General features: G+C 45.6%; 1 protein-coding gene across 1 annotated transcript in view; it reads left to right on the top strand.

Annotated features, from left to right (window-relative positions):
* The window catches only part of AATF (apoptosis antagonizing transcription factor), a 72,828-nt gene that overhangs the window by 7,773 nt on the left and 45,236 nt on the right, over positions 1-19,819 (top strand). The gene's annotated exons all lie outside the window — the stretch shown is intronic.

The raw sequence follows: 19,819 nt of genomic DNA, 5'->3' as shown, positions 1-19,819 counted from the left end.
GCAAGCTTTTTCAGCAGGGGGCCGGTCCACTGTCCTTCAGACCTTGTGGGGGGCCGGACTATATTTTTTTGGGGGGGGGGGGGAGGAACGAATTCCTATGCCCCACAAATAACCCAGTGGTGCATTTTAAATAAAAGGAAACATTCTACTCATGTAAAAACACGTTGATTCCCGGACCGTACGCGGGCCGGATTTAGAAGACTATTGGGCTCCATCCGGCCCTTAGTTTGGGGTCCCCTGATTTAAACTAAGCACATGTGTAGGATTGCCTACTTTTCATCCCTTATTTGAGGAGGCCGGATTTGAACGTAGCACTGAAGCATCCGCATGCAACCATTGGTGAAAACCTGTTCAGTCGCTTCTCTCTGGGATTTCTCCCTGAGATCTTGCCAGGCAATGCACTGTAGGATTTCAGACACTTTGTGGAGGTTAGAACTATTCCTTCTTTCATTTCCTTAGAAAAGTAAACAAAACCTTGTTGTTCTTTGACTTGCCAAATCAGATTCTGTGCTTGTACCGGTACTTCACAGTCATGGAATTGTGGACCCAGCTGTATTTTTTTAATGCCCCTTGTTGCAAGTTTTATTGCTTAACTACAGTCATACCTCTGGATATGGAATCTTTGGGTTATGGCCACGACAAACCCGGACGTGTATACTTCTGGGTTTTGCCACGCGTGCATGCACAGAAGCACTCTGTGCGCATTGCGCGTGCGCAGAAGCACACCTCTATTTACGTTATTTTCAGGGTGCGAACGGACCCCTGGAACGAATTAAGTTCGTATCTGAAGGGTCCACTGTTGTTGTTGTTCTTCTTCTTCTTCTTCTTCTTCTTCTTCTTCTTCTTCTTCTTCTTCTTCTTCTTCTTCTTCTTCTTCTTCTTCTTCTTCTTCTTCATTGAATTTATATACCACCCTATACCTGGAGGTCTCAGGGCGGTTCACAGAATAAAATCAATAAAACCACAAAATACATAATCAAAATAAAAACCTAATAACCCCCCAAAAAAACCTCCACATTTTAAAAGGACATAGGATGTCAATCAAATCAGCAAAAGGCCTGGTTAAAGAGGAACATTTTTGCCTGGTGCCTAAAGCTGTATAATGAAGGTGCCTGGCGAACGTCCTTGGGGAGAGCATTCCACAAATGGGGAGCCACTGGAGAGAAGGCCCGTTCTCGTGTTACCACCCTCCGGACCTCTCAAGGAGGCACACTAAGGAGGGCCTCAGAAGATGATCTCAAGGTCCAGGTAGGTTCATATGGAAAGAGGCGGTTCTTGAGGTATTGCGGTTTAATGCTTTGTAGGTCAAAAACCAGCACTTTGAAATTGGGTCTGGAAATGTAATTGGTAGCCAGTGCAGTCGGACCAGGATCGGTGCGATATGCTCAAACGGTCTTGCTCCGGTTCTCATAAAGAAACCATCCATAGAAAATGGGACGCTAAAACAATAAAAAAAGTGATCATACCTTAAAATACCTGCTGGGACAAAAAAAAAATCACATTTAGAAAGGAGGGTGCCTGTCTAATCTCAGTTGGGAAGGGCTTCCATAGGCTTCAGCCTACAGCACTGAATGCACATCTGCTAATAGTTAAGAGCTGTGCACCTGAGCCATCCATAGTGGACCACCAACAGAGACTCCAACCGCCCGCCCCCCCAAAAAACCCCATCAGTGATTGGGCCAAGATATATGGGATCAGGTGATATTTGGGAGGCTGCTGTGTGTAGAGAGCATGGATGGGGAAGTCTGGGGCCCTCCAGGTGCAGCTGGACCCATCATCTCTGACTATTGGCTGTGCTGGTTGGGGCTGATGGCGGCTGCAGCACAGAAACTTCGGGAGGGCATCAAGCTCCTCATCCTTAGCTGAGCACACAGAAAACAGAAGCCAACAAGCAACTCTGAGCCATAATTTTGCCCGTTGTATGTTTGGAAGCTCAAGCCAGTGGTCTGCATTCTCAGCTGTGGTTGGTGCAAAGCACCGTATTGGCCTGAATATAAGCCTCCTTCCCCCCCCCCCAAATTCCGGCCGTGAGAAGTTAAAAGTGCGGCTTAAATTCGCGAACTTACAAAAATTTGCTTTTACGATATCGCTGCTGAAACAGACATACGGTAAAATGGATCAGGTGGAATTTTAAGGGAGCAGCTTATATTTGGGTATTGTCTTTTTTTCCTTTCCCCTCCTTGAATTTTAAAGGTGTGGCTTATATTCGGGCCAATATGGTATGTGGTTTCTAGCCAGGAATTGCTGCAGTCCCCACACAGTTGTTGTTGTTGTTTAGTCGTTTAGTCGTGTCCGACTCTTCGTGACCCCATGGACCATAGCACGCCAGGCACTCCTGTCTTGCACTGCCTCCCCACACAGTAGTGTAAAAGTAATCCCCTTTTTCCTGGTGAACTCTGGCAATTGCAGCTCTACCTGGGAATTAGGGTTCTCCTAGCAACTCTCGGCACCCTTGGCAAACTAGAGTTCCCAGGATTCTTTGGCAGGGCAGAAGCCATGACTGTTAAAGTGGTATCAGAGTGTAAGGTGCAGATGTTGTTTTAAGTGACAGCTCACATGATGCTAATTCATCAGCTATGAACTTTTAAGTGGTTCCTTGGTGTTTTCGCAGATCCACATCAAGTGAAGTGCTTTATAGTTCACACAGTTAGCTATAGCTTTAAAACAAGTTCCTGCTTTTTCCCTCTTTGCCTTAAAAGGCAAACTCCCACCAATACTAAACCTGACCTTTTAGTAAAACGTGTGCCATTAACGTATTTAATGAGATGCATTACAAACTGCAGCCAGCGTCGTGTTTTCATTACAAGTCCAGAAACCACGATATCATTAAAGACCTTTAACAGAAACAATGGTTGACATTTTGATATTTCCCATAAGCAAAACACTGCAATGAACATGGAGTTTAATATATAAATTCCATAAAGAGGTGGGATTTTATATATATTAGAAACACTTAAAAAAAAGAAAGAAAAAAGCTCCCCCGGCGAGTTAAAAGAAAACCATATATTTTATTTTGCACGACTCCTGTTATTTGCATCTTGAGCTAGAAAAGTGTCAAATATCTAGAACTAAAACTGTGTGTGTGTGTGTGTGTACACACACACACACACACACACACACACACTGTTATTGGCTTATGCATGATATTTCAGATTCTAGAAATTCGGAAGCTTTTGGCATGCATATGTAGCTCATACAGTAGATTCCTAGTTTAATCAGAAGTAATTTCCACTTTGTTCAATAGCACTTGCTTCTAAGTTAGTGTGGATGGGATTCTATCCTTGGATCATTTGTCTTCTAATCAGTTGAACTGATTTTTTAAACATCTAATTTTTAGCTGCCTTGAGGTGTCTTGTCTTCGCTGAAAAAGCAGGATAATATTTTCTTTATGTATTTGTGTATTTTCTATGAAAGAGATAAATTTAAAAGTAAATAATGCATATCATGAAAAATCTCAGCACTGGGTCATTTTCAAGATACCTAAGGAAATGTGGGCACTTGCTCCCTGATCCTCTGAAACAGGTTTCATTGAGTTCAACAATGCCTCAAAATTTGATGAAGGCTTCTGGGTAATAGAGGCTCATGCTTATGAATACTTTGGAGGAGGAGGAGGGTCGCCAGTTCTGCGCACACACAAGACTTGCAAGTCATACGAGTTCTGTCTGGGTCATTTCACCTGCCGATGGTCTGTTAAAACTTAAAAGTTGTCACTAGTGAGTGAGGTTCTTGGGGAAGGCCGTAGCTCAGTCGTAGAGCATCTGCTTTGTGTGCAGCAGGTCACAGCTTCAATTCCCACATCACCAGGTAGGGCTGGGAGATACCTTAAGCCCTGGAGAGCTGCTTGCCAGTCAATGTAGACAGTACAGCATAAGGGAGCTTCCTATGTTTGCTATGTGCAGACGGCGGTATTTACTTCCGGGTTTGCCGTGGTCGCAACTTGGATTGGGCCGAAGTAGAGGTGGTCGTAAGTAGAGGTTCTACTCTATACTGTATTTCTCCGTGTATAAGACAAGGTTATTTTGGTTTTTTTACCAAAAGATTGGGTTTAAAATTGGGGCTCGTCTTATACACGGGTAGTGCTGAGGGGGTGTTTCCTTAATTGGGAGTCCCCCAAAATATGGGGCCGTCTTTTACATGGAAAAATACAGTATATGTATTTCTTTGGGGTACTCCTTTTGATTCTTAAGAATATAGACATATTCCTTAAGTCAGACCATTGGACCATCCATTTAGCTCAGGACTGCCTGGCAGCAGCTCTCCAGGGTTTCAGACGGGGGGGGGGGGAGTCTTTTCCAGTCCTACCTGGAGGTGCCGGGAATTTTACCTGGGACCACCTGCATGCAAGGCAGATGCTCTCTATCCTCATCTATGGCCTTTCCCTCTTGAGCAGTGGATTGCGGGCATGACAAGTCCTATGCAAGTTGCATCATGGGAGGCTTTTGGTTTGCAGAGTTTTAAATGGAGATTTTAAAAAAAACAGTTCGGAGAACTGTGGCACCGGGGGGGGGGGCACCTGTTTTCCTACACAGAAACACACAAACACCGTTTATGTTACATCTTTTGTATCTTGGCTAAGCCACCCCAGCATGGTCTGGCTCTTCCTTGCTGCCTGTGGATCTTGGATTCTGGCGGATGATTTACTGCAAAATTGCTTATAAATTGAAGTAGAAAATGTTTTGCCGACGTGGCAGCTTTCAAGCTCTGCACCCATTTGTCACCCAGCATTTTCCCTTTGTGTATAGAGCAGGAATTAATTAGGCTGCACTGCAGGGGGAAAAAAGTTTATGGCCATAATTTATATGGGGTGATTCTTTTTGTTGTTTTCTTTTAAAGGGGCGGTGTTTGTTTGTTTTTGTTTTTTAAAGACCTTTGGGAGCGGGGAGGGGATATCCACATAATGCACATCCCTGCTTTGCAAAAAAAAATGAATATGCAATATGGGTTAGAACACTGATAGAATATCTATATATCTCACAACTAAATCCTGCCCAGGAGTAGACCCATTGGAAAGAATGGACCTTTGTTAGTCAAGTCTATTTATTTCAATGGGTCTACACTTCCGGATGAACCTGTTTACAGTGCCTTCATTCTGATTCATTTGCCAGAAGATTAAGGGACACTGGCTAGGTAATGAGCATTCATTCTGATTTGTTTGTGGAGAGGTTAGATGATGTTCCTGCAAAGCAAGTGTCATCATCCTGCACTTTCCAATGCATATTCCCACCACATCACTTCCCTTACTGCAAAAATGCCGATCTTTAGAATAAACTTTAAATTGTGTGGCCTGAGTTTGCCGTTATGTGACTGATTCCCAGTTGAAAATAGCAACAGTGTGGAAAAACCCAGCATTATATATATATAGAGAGAGCACAATATATATTTTGGAAAGTTACTTGTTTGTCTATTTGCTATACATTTGGACACCTCTTAAGACAGGAACACCAAATTTCGTGTGATGGATTCTGAGCTCAAGGGGCCTGTTTTCATCTATTTTGGGATGTGAGTGGATACCATTTTTGAATCAAGATGGGTGAACTGGACCTTTCAAAATTGCACTGATTTTGTTGTTGTTTGTTTCTTAGAATTCCTGAGCAATGCTGGGTGTGAGGCTGCTGGTGTAGTGTAATATTTAGTACATATTATTATTTGCTACTATCATTAGACCACTTAACCACCTCCTAAAATGCTGCTGCTTTCCTTTATATCAGCAGTGAAAAGGTGCCGGGTGTTTCAGTTTTACACTTTTGTTTGTGAAGACTGTTTTGTTCTGGCAGGCCTTTTGGGAACAGACCGCTTTTAAGGAAAGAGCTTTTAATAGCCCTGTCCTGTTTTAACTATCTGTGTTTTTCTGTCTGTAATTTTAATAGATTTGGTTTTCACATCCTTTTAATTCCATTATATTTTAATTAGTTTTTTTTTAAACTACTGTCTTTTATATGTTTTTTTAGCTTTCTGTGCTTGATCATTGTGTATTTTTTTGGTTTTTTTTGTAAATTGAGTCTCAATTCTGGGAAAGTGTGGTTTGGTTGGGGGGGTATTTTAAAATAATAAATAAATAATAGTTTGTTTAGTTATTAAAATATTTACATACCACTATGTCATTAAAAAAATCAAAGTGGCTTACCACAATAAAATATAAAACTCTACAATAAAAGCCATACAGAAAGTTAAAAACATATATCAACTTACCATTGTGGAAGGTTGTATTCTTAGTTGCCTGTCTAGGCCTAGCGGAAAAGAAAGGTTCTTAGAAGGCATTTAAAAGTTGTTGTTAAAAGATTTTCAGCAGGCATTTAAATGTGTGTATTTATGTACAGTATGTATGTATTTTCCGAAGATACAGGGTGGTTCACAACATAAAAATACAATACAGTGCCTGCTGTCTTATTTATTACATTTATATAAGACCGTTTCCTCAAATTATCTCAAGGTGGTGTAGAAGGTTCTCCCCTTAACGTTTTATCCCCGCAACACAGCCAGATGAGTGGGGTATAAGTAATAAAATAATAATAATTATTATCATAACCAATAAGTTCAGATCTTACTCAGCTCTGAAATTTGCTGGGTTGATTTCAGCTTCTCGCCTTCTCTGCAGGGTTGTTGTGACGAGAAAATGAACAGGGGGGTTTGGGGGGAGGAACTGTTATGTATCATTACATTTTATATCCTGCCTTTCATCAAAGACGCACATTCTGTGGTGCAATGGGTCGGTGTGTCGGGCTGATAACCAGAAGATCAGTGGTTCAAGCCCACCAAGGGATGACCGTGGGCTGGATTCCTGCATTGCCGGGGGTTGGACTAGATGATCCTTGGGGGTCTCTTCTCACAATTCCTGGCAGAGTGGGGATTTGAACCCTGGTCTCCCAGGTTCTAAGCCAATGCTCTAACCACTATTCCACACTGGCTGCTTTAGTAGCTACCTTGAGAATACTGCCGGTTTCTCAACCAGGTTTACAGCTTGCTTTTAGTCACCTACTGTGAGTTACCGTATCTCCAATTTGTTTTCTAAATTTGTATCTGAATTTGTTTTCTCTTGCCACTGCTCTTTCAACTCCTCTCTGGATGCCTGTGTTTAGGGGTTTTGCATGTTCAATTAATGTTCGGGAGGTTTTTTTCCTCCCCGCCCCCCAACTTTCCATAACAATTGCAAGACAGAACTAGCAATCTGAGCTTGATTTGCACATTAAAGAGACGCATTAATTAAAAATCCTACTCCCTGGTACGGTTCCGGGACCCTTCTATTTATACAGAAAAAGGTCCGTGATTCTCTGTTGGGTCTCCCACATCAATTCCATGTGGCGCATTGATCTTTTCTGTGTTTGGTTTTTGTTTTTGTTTTTTTTAAAAAAAGAAAGATCTTGCTGAATTTCCAGAGGACTGTGTTGTTGATTTTCTCTTATCCACTCACCCCTAGCCCCCTTTCTCTCAAGTCAGGAATAACACCATACGTTTTTGAGGCTGAAGGAAATAGGAGTGACAGTCAGTGGTGGGCTGAGAAGTTTCAGCTCTAGAAATTCAGCGATCAGGGAAACTGTTCTTCCTCATTGCTAGGCGTTTTTAAAGGCCCTGTTTGGCTGGGAGCGATGGTGGTGAATTCATGTATCCAAGACAAGGGTACGGAAACTTCCTCAGCCCAAGGGCCGCATTTCTTTCTGGGCAACCTCTTGAGGGCCACACGCCAGTGGTGTCTGGGCCAGAGGGAAAAATAGTCGGAGCAGCAAATGTAAATAGCACCTTATGCAGAATAGGCCACTTTTTACATACACACACCCATCCCGGCATGCGAGATGCATTATTGGAGTTCAAGGACAGATTCCAGACAGGCAAAAGCCCTAGGGGTGGAGCAGGGCCAGTGAAAGGGCCAGATAGCATAGGCAACGGGACGCAGGTGGCGCTGTGGTTAAACCACTGAGCCTAGGGCTTGCTGATCAGAAGGTTGGCGGTTCGAATCCCTGCGACGGGGTGAGCTCCCGTTCCTCGGTCCCAGCTCCTGCCAACCTAGCAGTTCGAAAGCACGTCAAAATGCAAGTAGATAAATAGGAATCGCTACAGCGGGAAGGTAAACGGCGTTTCCATGTGCTGCTCTGGTTTGCCAGAAGCGGCTTTGTCATGCTGGCCACATGACCTGGAAGCTATACGCCGGCTCCCTCGGCCAATAATGCGAGATGAGCGCGCAACCCCAGAGTCGGTCACGACTGGACCTAATGGTCTGGGGTCCCTTTACCTTTACCTTAGCATAGGCAAACTAAGGCCCGATGGTTGGATCCGGCCCAATCGCCAGCGTGTTTTTACATGAATAGAATGTGTGGGTTATTTGTGGGGCATAGGAATTCGTTCATTTTTTAAAAAAATCTCAAAATACAGTCCAGCCCCGCACAAGGTATGAGGGACAGTGGACCGGCCCCCTGCTGAAAAAGTTTGCTGACCCCTGGCCTGGAGGGATGCGTTCCCTCTCCTGGCTTGAGATCTCCCACCTCTGATCCAGGGGTAAGGACTTTCCTTGGGCACTGTTGGCTAGGGAAGGAGTAATGGCTAGGGAAGGAGTAACAGGGTGAGGTGTGTGCATCAAGATTTGATGGGGCACAACGCTTCACTTAACCTGGAGCTTTCATAAAGCCGGCCCTACCGTTTTGCAGAATAAGGCAGCTGCCTTGGGCAACAGTTTTGTGGGGGGTGGCAGCAGCAAGGAGATGAAGGGCAGAGCTGTGTGTGTGCGTGCGCTCTACATTCTTTAAGCTAGCCCACTGCTCTTGGGACATCACCCCATTGCCAGTATTGAATTGAGATTCGGCTGCCAATCCGATTGTCTCATCTTATACGAAATGGGGCTAGGCATCTTTAGCCTTTGTTTCAGCCCTCTCCATCTCACCTTGGCCAAAGAGCAGATCAGAGCAACATCAATGGCTTGTGGCAACCGTTGCTTTGAAATTGTTGCCCGTGTCTGCTGCAGCCTTTTGCCCATGGAAGTTGTACTTTTAAAAATGGAGGGGCTTCAGTTCATCCTGAATGGTCTCCTTTTTTTGGGGGGGGGGAGGAAGTTTGGGTGCAACTCAGCTTGGAGGAAAGTGTTTACATGCGGTTAAAACAGATATGGAGCGAGGGACCATCAGCTTCCCAGATTGTCCCTGTGCCTTTGACCTCTTTGCTGACAACTTTCTTGCTTTTGGACACCTGGCACCATTTTGAATCAAGATGGCAGACTCTGGCGTGACTTTGCTGAGGTTTTGGTGTGACAGGCCTAAATTACACTATCCGTTTAAAAATCACTTTTTGTTTGTTTGTTTCCACAAATTCCCAGGCAGTGCTGGGCAGGTCCCACTGGTTAGATATAATCTGCTATTTTGGAGAATTCTTTGTCCGTTCCCTATGTATTTGGACACCTCTTAAGATATCACAACCAAATTTTGCATGGTGGTTCCCGAGGTCAAGCAGCAGGTTTTCCTCTAGGTTTGGGTACAGTCGGATGCCATTTTTAAAAAATCAAGATGGCGAACCGAACCTTTTGAAAACTGCACCAATTTTAACCCCTGGTTTCAAAATGGCACATATTCTTTGGTTTCTTAGAATTCTTGAGCAATGTCAGGTTCGAGGCTGTAGTGCTAAAGGAATATCGTGTGTGTGCAAAAATGTGTGGGCAAAAATCAAATATAATTTTATACCAACTTACCTAATCTGTTGGAGCTAGAAAAGATGAAGCCTGCCATTATTGGGGTGCAAAGGAATTTAAACAGCCAGGACTGGTTGCAAAAAAACACCACCTGTCCTAACTTTCCTCAGCAGTTAGTACAGTGGAATCTTGGTTTATCACTACCTCTGTTTATGAAAACCTCTGTTTACGAACGCCATGGACCCGGAAGTGTTTACATCCGGGTTCTGCGGCGTCGGATGTGCAGACGCGATCTGCGCAGCGCGTGCGTGTGCAGAAGCGCTTTATTGGTGCTTCGTGCATGCGCAGAAGCGTGCCTTCGGCGAGCAAATACCTCGGTGAGCGAACGCCTCCGCGGAACAGATTGCTTTTGCAAATCGAGGTACCACTGTAATGGTATTAATCCAATAAATAAATAAAAATACAAAACTTAACTATTTATGTTCCTGCCGGTGTTAGAAATCCTCCAGGCGCGTTTTGTGACTGGCACAGGTTACGGTAAATTGTGACCACATTGAGATCTCGGAGTGCCAGCTTGGCAACTTGACATCTCCATCTGGCTGGCCCCTCCAGCTTTCTTAAGCAAGTAAGCTTATTGATTGCATTTATATCCCACCTTTTTCTCCAAGGTTTACATGGCTCACCCCCCTCTTCAGTTAATCCCTACAACGACCCTGTGAGGTAGGCTAAGAGAAGGTGACTGGCCCAAGGTCACCCAGTGAGTTTCATGACTGAGTGGAGATGTGAACTCTGATCTCCTAGGTCCTAGCCTAGGCATAGGTGAACTCTGCCCTCCAGATGTTTTGGGACTACAACTCACATCACCCCTAGCTAACAGGACCAGTGGTCAGGGATGATGGGAATTGTAATCTCAAAACATCTGGAGGGCCGAGTTTGCCTATGCCTGTCCTAGTCCAGCGCTCTAACCAACTACACCACACATAGGCTTCCTAGAGTACTTCTGCTATGGGACAACTGTATAAATTATGTAGGTAAATAAATACGGGGAAAGCCAAATGTCACTTAGAGAAGGATCTGAAATATTTCCCTTTAAGCTAAAATTTATTTTATTCTTGATTGTTTCACTCGATTGTTTCATTCGATTGTTTCATTTGATGTTTTAATGTGTTGTAAACCACTTTGAGATTTTAAAATAAATAAATAAATAAATATATATATATATATATACGGTAATAAAGTATAGAAATGAAATGGAAATAGTAATTTTAATAAGGAACAGGGGGAGGAATATAACTTATCTTAAATACCATTGTAAACAGTTAAAATTGTTAGTAGGATTGGAATATCACTTGTAGCTTAATGGTGAATTTTGGACACAATGGAGAGATAAAATATTTGGATTATTATAAAAGATGCAGGAGGAATGATTAACAATAGGACCCACAAAGTGGAGGAGGAAGTCCAAGAGATTCCTTGCGATCTTGTTTTTATGTTGTATGTTCGATATGTGACTAAAAATTTAATCTGAAAAACTAAACAAATACATTTATTATGAAAAATATTTTTTAAATATAATTAGGTATAGAAATGAAACGAAAAAGTGTAGTAATAATAATAAAAAAATCACTGCCAAAAGAAAAAAAGCTGCCTAGACATTCCGTTGCGGCAACCCTAACCTATGTTTAAGGTGGCATTTAGCGATTAGCTCATCTCACCGGAGTTTCTAACACGGGTTTCTGCTACTAGACGTCGGTATGACTTTTACTGCAGGGAATCTGTTGTAAGCTACTTTTGGGAGCTGCTTGGAGCGATAAAGTGAGATCTAAAAAGAAAACAAATGGATGGGTGACTGGGTGTAGAGCAGGCAGTGTTGTTGGCCGATAGATAGCCTTTGTCGCTGGTAGGTCGGGAGGCAGAACCTATGATGGGGCCTGATTGGTTTTAATTAAAGCTAGTGAGGATGGGGGCTTGTGGAGGGCGGCAGACTGAGTTTAGTGCCCCTTCGCCCTCATCTTCAATCTCCACCAAGAGTATGTGATTTGCATGTAGAGAAATGAGAACTGCAACTCCCATTAGCACCACAAACATGGTCCTTGGCTGGGAATGGTGGGAGATGTAGTTCATCTGGGCAAGGAGGCAATAGGCTCCCCTCTTTTGATGTAGAGGGACCTGGGCTCAATCCCCGACCTGTCCAGTTGTAGGGATTTCTAGTTTCTGGGAAAGACCTTTCTCTGCTTCAAACCGTAAAAGGGCTGCTGCTGCCACTGCCGGTCTGAGTAGACGCTACTGTCCCTGATGGTCAAATAATCTGGCATGGTGTAAAGCAGCTTCCTGTTTTCAAGCCATAATTTTGTACTTTTCTTTTTCTTTTTTAATTAACCCTGGCACCTTGCAGGATCTGACTGCTAATTACCAACTCCCTCCCTCCCCTCTGTTTACAGTTCAAGCTATTTTATTTATAGCTAATCTTCAGTGGGCACTGTTTCAATCACTGCTAGAGCTGGAAGCCTGTACTTCATGCTGTTGGGGAAACAGCTGGGAATCCTAGTTATTTAAACAATATATAAATCATTTAATCTTGTAACAAGTAGGGTTTGTGTTTTTTCTGGGGGGAGGGGGAGAGAAATCTGGCGCTCTGCAGCATCACAACCTATGTGGGATGGGAGAAGGGCCATGCCAGGAATTGGAACAGCAAGACATTGGAGGGTGGGGCCTTCTTTTTAATAAACATAAAATGGACTTCTTGAGAAATCTGTCAAAAAAAATTAATAGGTGCTTGCAAAAAATTGGGAATACTGTAGCCTCTTAGTTTTCTTTTTAAAAAGTTTTGTTTTATTATCTACAGTGGTACCTTGGTTCCCGAACATAATACAGTGGTGCCTCGCTTAACGAATGCCCTGTAAGACGAATTTTTCGCTAGACGAATGGATTTTGCGATCGGAGGTTGCCTCGCAAGACGACGAGTTTTTCTATGGCCGCCGCTTCGTCTTGCAAAGTGTGGCCATAGAAAAACAAACCTCTGACTGCAAAGTCCAGCGTGCAGCGAAAAATTGCCAGGGCTTTTTGCCGCCTGCCTTCCCCTTGGCTTGGGGAAGGCAGGCGGCAAAACACCCCCACATCGCCGCACTTCTGTCGGGCGGGGGGAGGGAGGAAATCCCGGATCTGTTGGGCGGGGGGAGGGAGGAAATCCCGGATCTGTCAGGCGTTTTCGCTGGCTGCCTTCCCCAAGTCAAGGGGAAGGCAGCCGGCAAAACACCCCCCACATCGGCGCGCTTTGGCCCCATCACGCAGAGCCAAAGCGCGCCGGTGCAGGGACGTTTTCGCTGGCTGCCTTCCCCAATTTTCGTAGGACGAATTGAGTCCTGGAACGAATTAATTTCGTCTAGCGAGGCACCACTGTATGTTCCGGAAGACTGTTCGAGTTCTGAAACGTTTGAAAACTGAGGTACCTGTACAAAGGACTGGCTGCAAATGCAATTGAGAAAAAAACACGCAGCAGAAGTCGTTCGACTTCTGAGGCGCGTTCGAAAATGGAAGCATTTACTTTCAGGTTCTGAAATGTTCATCAATGGAGACATTTTGAGAACCGAGGTACCACCGTATTACCATAGCTGCAAGTTCTCCCTTTTTTTAAAGGAAATTCCCTTATGCTGAATAGGCTTCCTCATGAGAAAAGGGACAACTTGACAGCTATGTGTATTACCCACCCTTCACCCTAAGGTTGCAGGGCAAGTTTCAATTCTCTCTAAGGTGCTACTGGAAGGAATTTTTTTATTTTCTTTCGACTACGGCAGACCAACACGGCTACCTACCTGTAATTAAAACACAGTATTAACAACAGCTTAAAACAACTTAAAACCACCAAAATAAAATGGGTCTTATAAACAAGCACCTCAAGTGTCGGAAGCCAGGGTAAAGAGATGCATCTTAAACATTCACCAAAAGCTATACTATGAAGGTACCAGATGCGTCTCCGTGGGGAGGGAGATTAGGGGTGCCACAGCAATGCCTTCTCCTGCCCCCTCCCAAGCACCTGAGATTGGAGGAACTACCAAGAGGTTACCTTCTGCTCCTCTCACACCTGAGAAGGTCTGTAGCGAAGGAGGCCGTCTTTCAGATACCGGTTTTATGCATGCCCTGGGAGGGTTTTTGCCCTGAAGAAATATTTAAAATGCGCTCTGTGTGGGGCTGCCCTTGGGCCTGGTTCGCGAGCTAGAGCAAGCTTAGCGCTAGAGTGCTGATGGGGACTGATGGCCGACAGCAGGTGATGCCTCTACGGAAACATCTGCTAAACTGGCTGCCCTTGTGCTACTGGCTAGGTCCAAAGTTATTGTATTAATATACAGAGCCCTGAACAACTCAGGCCTTAAGGACTGCCCAACCGCTTCTGCCCCATGAGATCATTCACAGCAACTCTCAAACAATTGCTGAATTGACTGATGGCACAAAAAATTGTAGAAAGACAAGAACTCAGGCCACAAAAGTAAAATTGTGTTGGACTAATAGTTCAAATGATTCAAATTTTTCAAATAGTCTCTTATAGATAGATTTATTTCTTGAAGTTTATATGTCAGGTGAAGTTGACGCGCCAGAACAAGGCCCTGTTTAATTCATCAGAGACCCTCTTAGCATGTTAATTATCATATAAACAATATAAAGTCATCTAAAGGTTTACAAACATATATGCAGAAATGTACAATCAAAATATATAGTATTACCAAATAGTCTTAAAGTCAACGTGTACTGGTAGATTAGAGTTAGGTGACTGAGAATGCGTTTGTAATATATAAAGAAGAGATTGGGTGTGTTCTAATACCGTGTTTCTTCTAAAATAAGACGGTCCTCAAAAATAAGCCATGTCAGGCTTTTCATTAGTAGAGTAAATATAAGACATCCCCCGAAAATAAGCCGGGGGTGGGAGCCGCTTCGGGGAGCGCAGCACAGCGCGAAGAGCCTGGTGAGAGGCAGCTGCGGCTGCAGGTGAAGCCCGGGATCTGCGTGGGCGACTGGGGGCGAACGCCCTGAGCGCTGCGGCGGTGGCGAAGAGGCGCCCGATTTATTCCTCTTAAATAAACTTCAAATAAGCGTGCAACTAATTTTCGTTTCGAAATTCCCCATGGCACTGAGAGAGCGGGTGTGTGTACATTAAAAACCCCCACAAAAAAACCTGGGCTGCCCTCCCATTTGTGGATGGAACTCCATTGTCCCCAAAGCAACCCCCGCTTGGCCTGCGCTTTCTTCGCCTCGGGCCGGCGCGGCAGATGCCGCTTTGACGTCCTTTCTCCCGCATGCGCGCCCAAGCCCCGCCCCCGGGCACACGCGACGGAGCTCCGGCAATAGCCGGGTATTTAAGCAGCAGGGAGCAGAAATCCCTCCTCCTCCCCTTGGCACCGTTCTAGCCCCTCCGCCAGCGAGCTTCCGGCTTCGCAGGTTCCTCGGGTCCTCGGTGTTGGGGGACGAGGCGGATGGCGGAGCAGGTAAACCGCTTCCCGCCGTGCTCTCCTCACGCGCTCAGCTGAGCAACAGCCGCGCATCGGGACAAAAGGCTCCGGTAGTCTCACCCCCCCCCCGTATCTTGGTGCCGTCCCTTCCCGGTCCTCGCTTGTCAGGGACCTTCTCGGCTCCTCGGGTGGCGGGTAGCATCTCCGCAGCGCTCAGGGCGCTCGTCCCCAGTCGCCCACGCAGATCCCGGGCTTCACCTGCAGCCGCAGCTGCCTCTCACCAGGCTCTTTGCGCTGCGCTGTGCTCCCCGGCAAGAGGCGGCTGCACACAGCGCAGCGCAAAGAGCCTGGTGAGAGGCAGCTGCGGCTGCAGGTGAAGCCCGGGATCTGCGTGGGCGACTGGGGACGAGCGCCCTGAGCGCTGCGGCGGTAGCGAAGAGGCGCCCGATCAGCCCGCTTCTCAGCACGCAAATGGGAGGGCCAGAACCCCACTGAGCTCCGCAGCATTACGGTATTATTGTGCTTTGTTACAAGGGCAGCCTTGCCATTTTTCTGCTCCCCAGCTCTCAACGGGTCCCGCGCGGTGCGCTGCTGCCGGCTCTCAACGGGTCGGGGCTCGGCGCAGCATGCTGTTGCCAGCTCCCGCTCCAAAAAATAAGACATCCCCCGAAAATAAGCCGTGTTGTGTTTTTTTTGGAGGAAAAATAAATATAAGACGTGTCTTATTTTAGGAGAAACACGGTATTTCTCTAAGTCAGGTCTCTCTTCCTTCAAACAGCTCCTAAAAAAGGTTGCATCTTAGCTGCCTACCTGAAACTATTTAAGAGATGGAGCCAGGCGCAGCTTTGTAGGGAGGGAGTTCCACGTGCGAGAGCAGCTGCTGAAAAGACCCTTCCCCAAGCCATGTGCTTCACCCCACATACAAAGAGGGCCTCACCTGTTAACCTTAAAACACAGGAAGGTCGATAGGAAAGAAAGCGTTCCTGCAAATATTTCGGCCCCTTGCCTTTTAAAGCTTTAAAACAGGCACCCCCAAACTCAGCTCTCCATATGTTTTGGGACTACAATTCCCACCATCCCTGACCACTGGTCCTGTTAGCTAGGGATGATGGGAGTTGTAGTCCCAAAACATCTGGAGGGCTGAGTTTGGGGGTGCCTGCTTTAAAACGTGAATGCAAGCACCTTGAATCAAACCTGGAAAACACAGGAAGTTGTTTTACAATGAGTCAGACAAATGGTCCATCTAAGTTAGCATTGCCTACACTGACTGGCAGCAGCTCTCCGGGGTTTTGGGCAGGAGTCTCTCTGCCGGCCCTGCCTGGAGATTGAACCTGGGACTTGCATGCAGAGCAGGTGCTTCAGCTACAGCCTTAGCCTAATAACCTGCACCCCAAAAAAATGTTTGCAGGAATTTTTCTGGGTTGTCGGGGAGTGGGGGCAGAGGTTGAGAGCTGGCTAATTTCTCACAAAAAGTTAGAATAATTTGCGCCTGCTATACTTTGCCTCTTTATAGGTGTTATAAATGTATAGTATTAGAAACTTAAACATTGTTTTTAAATGGAATATGGGGATTATGGTTCATCCAGAGGGGGAGGGAAAGAGGAACTGCCACACATACAAACGTCCCCCTCCCGCTTCCTCTGTGAACGGCCATGCTTCAAATGCCAACCTTTCTGTGGTAAATCTGGCGGATAATGGTGGCTGGGAGGACGTCGCTGACTCTCGTACAGGCCACTGCCCAACTTTAGGGGATGGTGACGCAATGGAGCGGTGGCGTAACTTCTTTGTTGCCAAAGTTAGAGGCCTTAAAATGTTAAAGCTTATTGTTATTCTGAGTTGATAATCTCTCCCTTGCTTTAATAATTTTTCCTCATGCCTGGATAGCCCGCGAGTTGCACGATAATCACTCACACAGCTTTGTAATCAATGCCCAAAGTAATAGGATTCCGCTGGCCAACGGCAATTAATAAATTTGTGTCTCTCTCCCCCCCCCCTCTTTTTTTAAAACACTAGCAAGTCGGGCCTGAAATACGACTGACTGGCTTTTGCTCATTTGCATATTTATTGCAGTGGAAAAATTCTTGCGGAATGATTGATGTTGAGCCTGCCTCTTGAATTCCAACCAGTGCATTATTATGAAATGAAAAATGCCAGCCATACAGTTGATTAAAGTTGAAGACAGTGGAATCAGTGTTTTTTAAGATTGTGGGAGAATTAAAGGCATATTTTAATAGATGTTGACAAGAAGTGAACTAACAAAAGCAAAGCAAAGGATTTGCTTGAAAAGATTTAATCAAACGTGTTTCTTGGGGGATTAATTGCCGGGGATGACTAGCCTAGCGCCTGGGGTAGGCTGGGGGGGGGCAGGCGGGGAGACGGTGCGGGAACCAGGGGGGGGGTCCCTAGCTTATGGGTTTGAATGAGAAGTATTGTTCTTGGGCCAACGTATCGAGCGTTGCGTTTGACCTACGGTTTAACTCCAGTCTCGGAGCTGTCTGTGAAAAGGAACGAGAGTAGTCCCTCTTAATCCTAAATGTCCAAACTGGACAGGGAAAAGTGACGTAGACCCTTGGTTTTGCCATAAACAACTTGTTTTGAGTTGGGGGGGGGTTTCAGGAGGAGAGAATATATATTCATGTTGGTCTGTGTATTTGTAATAATTCTGTGCCTACAATATTTTGCAGCTGTGTGCATGCACACGCAGAGCAGCTAAGCACATAAGCATGGATGGGGGAAGCTGTTGGTGCCCTCTAGACTACAACTCACATCATCCCTGACCATTGGCCATGCTAGCTGGGGCTGAAACGAGATTGGAGTCAAACAACATGCAGGCCCCTTCGCTTTGCTTAGGAGTTGCATTACTATCACCTGAGCAGCAGCTAAAGGAAACTTCTGGCCATTGGTCCATCTAGCTCTATGTTGTCTGCACTGACTGGCAGCAGCTCTGCAGGGTTTCAGGCACACTCAGCTCTACCCGGAGATGCCAGGGATTGAACCTAGGACCTTTTGAGTGCAAAACAGGTCGCTCTGCCATCTTCACCTAAAAATAGATTCAAGTCCTCATGGCTCTGAATGAAAAAGGGCTGAGTTAATAGGCACATAGGAAGCTGCCTTATATTGAGTAAGATCATTGGTCCATCCAGGCCAGTATCCTGATTGGCCGTGGCTCTCAAGGATTTCAGACAGTCGACATACCCAACCCTGCTTGGAGATGCCGGGGTTAAGAACATTAGAGCCTGCTTTGTCAGGCTAAAGGCCCATCTAGTCCAGCATTTATCTTTAGCAAAATCCCTGTTGTCAGGGTGGGCTAGGGTTGCATGCAAAGGGTTGCGTCTTAAGGGCTGCCGTGTGTGTGAATGCATGCAATATATTTTGTATATGCTTTGCAAAGGCACATTCACACACTTTTGTGTTATTCCTGCCAGGCCACCTAAAAGTAGGATTGGAGGGACAAGGGTTTTGTTTTTTGTTTTTTTGCCCTTCCTCCAACACTGTATTCCAAAACACGGTGCTTCAGTTCTCTCCGTGAAATGAGTAAATGGCAGGTCTTCAGTTACACGAGAGGAAGTACAAAGCTTGTGCTCTGAGACACCGCTGGGGTGAGGCCGCCATCTCTTCCTGGGCCTTCTGCTATATCTGTTTCTGACTCCCATCTTAACATGAGTCCCAGCCATCATGGGCATTGGTTGGGGATTACAGGAGGTGTAGTTTTCCTCTTTGTTTCATCTCCGTTTTTCCTTTTATGCTGTTTTCTTTTAGACCATGAATCTGCAGGGTGGGCTACGTTTAGTGTAAGCAGCTGCAGAAGCCATTTCATACAACGAGGAGCAGGCATGATGATGATGATGATGATAATAATAGCAACAGCAATAGTAATAGTAGTAGTAGTAGTAATAATAATAATAATAATAATAATAATACTTGTATGCCGCCCATCTGACTGAGTTGCCACAGCAACTGTGAGCGGCTCCCAAAAGAATATTAAAAACAATAAAATAAATGCAATGAATACCGGTAACTGAATGTTTATATTTCGTTGCACCCTACATGCAATGGCCCATCTCTTTGAAGGAAGGGCAGAGTTGCTTTTGTTCACTTCAAGTTTGCTTGAGGTTGAATCCTGACAAGACAGAAGTACTGTTTGTGGGGGACAGGAGGCGGGCAGGTCTGGAGGACTCCCTGGTCCTGAATGGGGTAACTGTGCCCCTGAAGGACCAGGCGCACAGCCTGGGAGTCATTTTGAACTCACAGCTGTCCATGGAGGCGCAGGTCAATTCTGTGTCCAGGGCAGCTGTCTATCAGCTCCATCTGGTACGCAGGCTGAGACCCTACCTGCCTGCAGACTGTTTCGCCAGAGCGGTGCATACTCTAGTTACCTCTCGCTTGGACTACTGCAATGCGGTCTACGTGGGGCTACCTTTGACGGTGACCCAGAAACTACAACTAATTCAGAATGCGGAAGCTAGACTGGTGACTGGGAGCGGCCACCGAGACCACATAACACCGGTCTTGAAAGATCTACATTGGCTCCCTGTACGTTTTTGAGCACAATTCAAAGTGTTGGTGCTGACCTTTAAAGCCCTAAATGGCCTCGGTCCAGTATACCTGACTGAGGTCCAGCACTGAGGGCCTTCTGGCGGTTCCCTCGTTGCGAGAAGCCAAGTTGCAGGGAACCAGGCAGAGGGCCTTCTCGGTGGTGGCACCCACCCTGTGGAACGCTCTCCCATCAGATGTCAAAGAGAAAAACAGCTACCAGATTTTTAGAAGACAT

This window comes from Zootoca vivipara, chromosome 14 (genome assembly GCF_965207765.1).
Source record: "Zootoca vivipara chromosome 14, rZooViv2.hap1.1, whole genome shotgun sequence".
NCBI lineage: Eukaryota > Metazoa > Chordata > Lepidosauria > Squamata > Lacertidae > Zootoca > Zootoca vivipara.
This window is presented reverse-complemented; position numbering and strand designations above follow the sequence as displayed.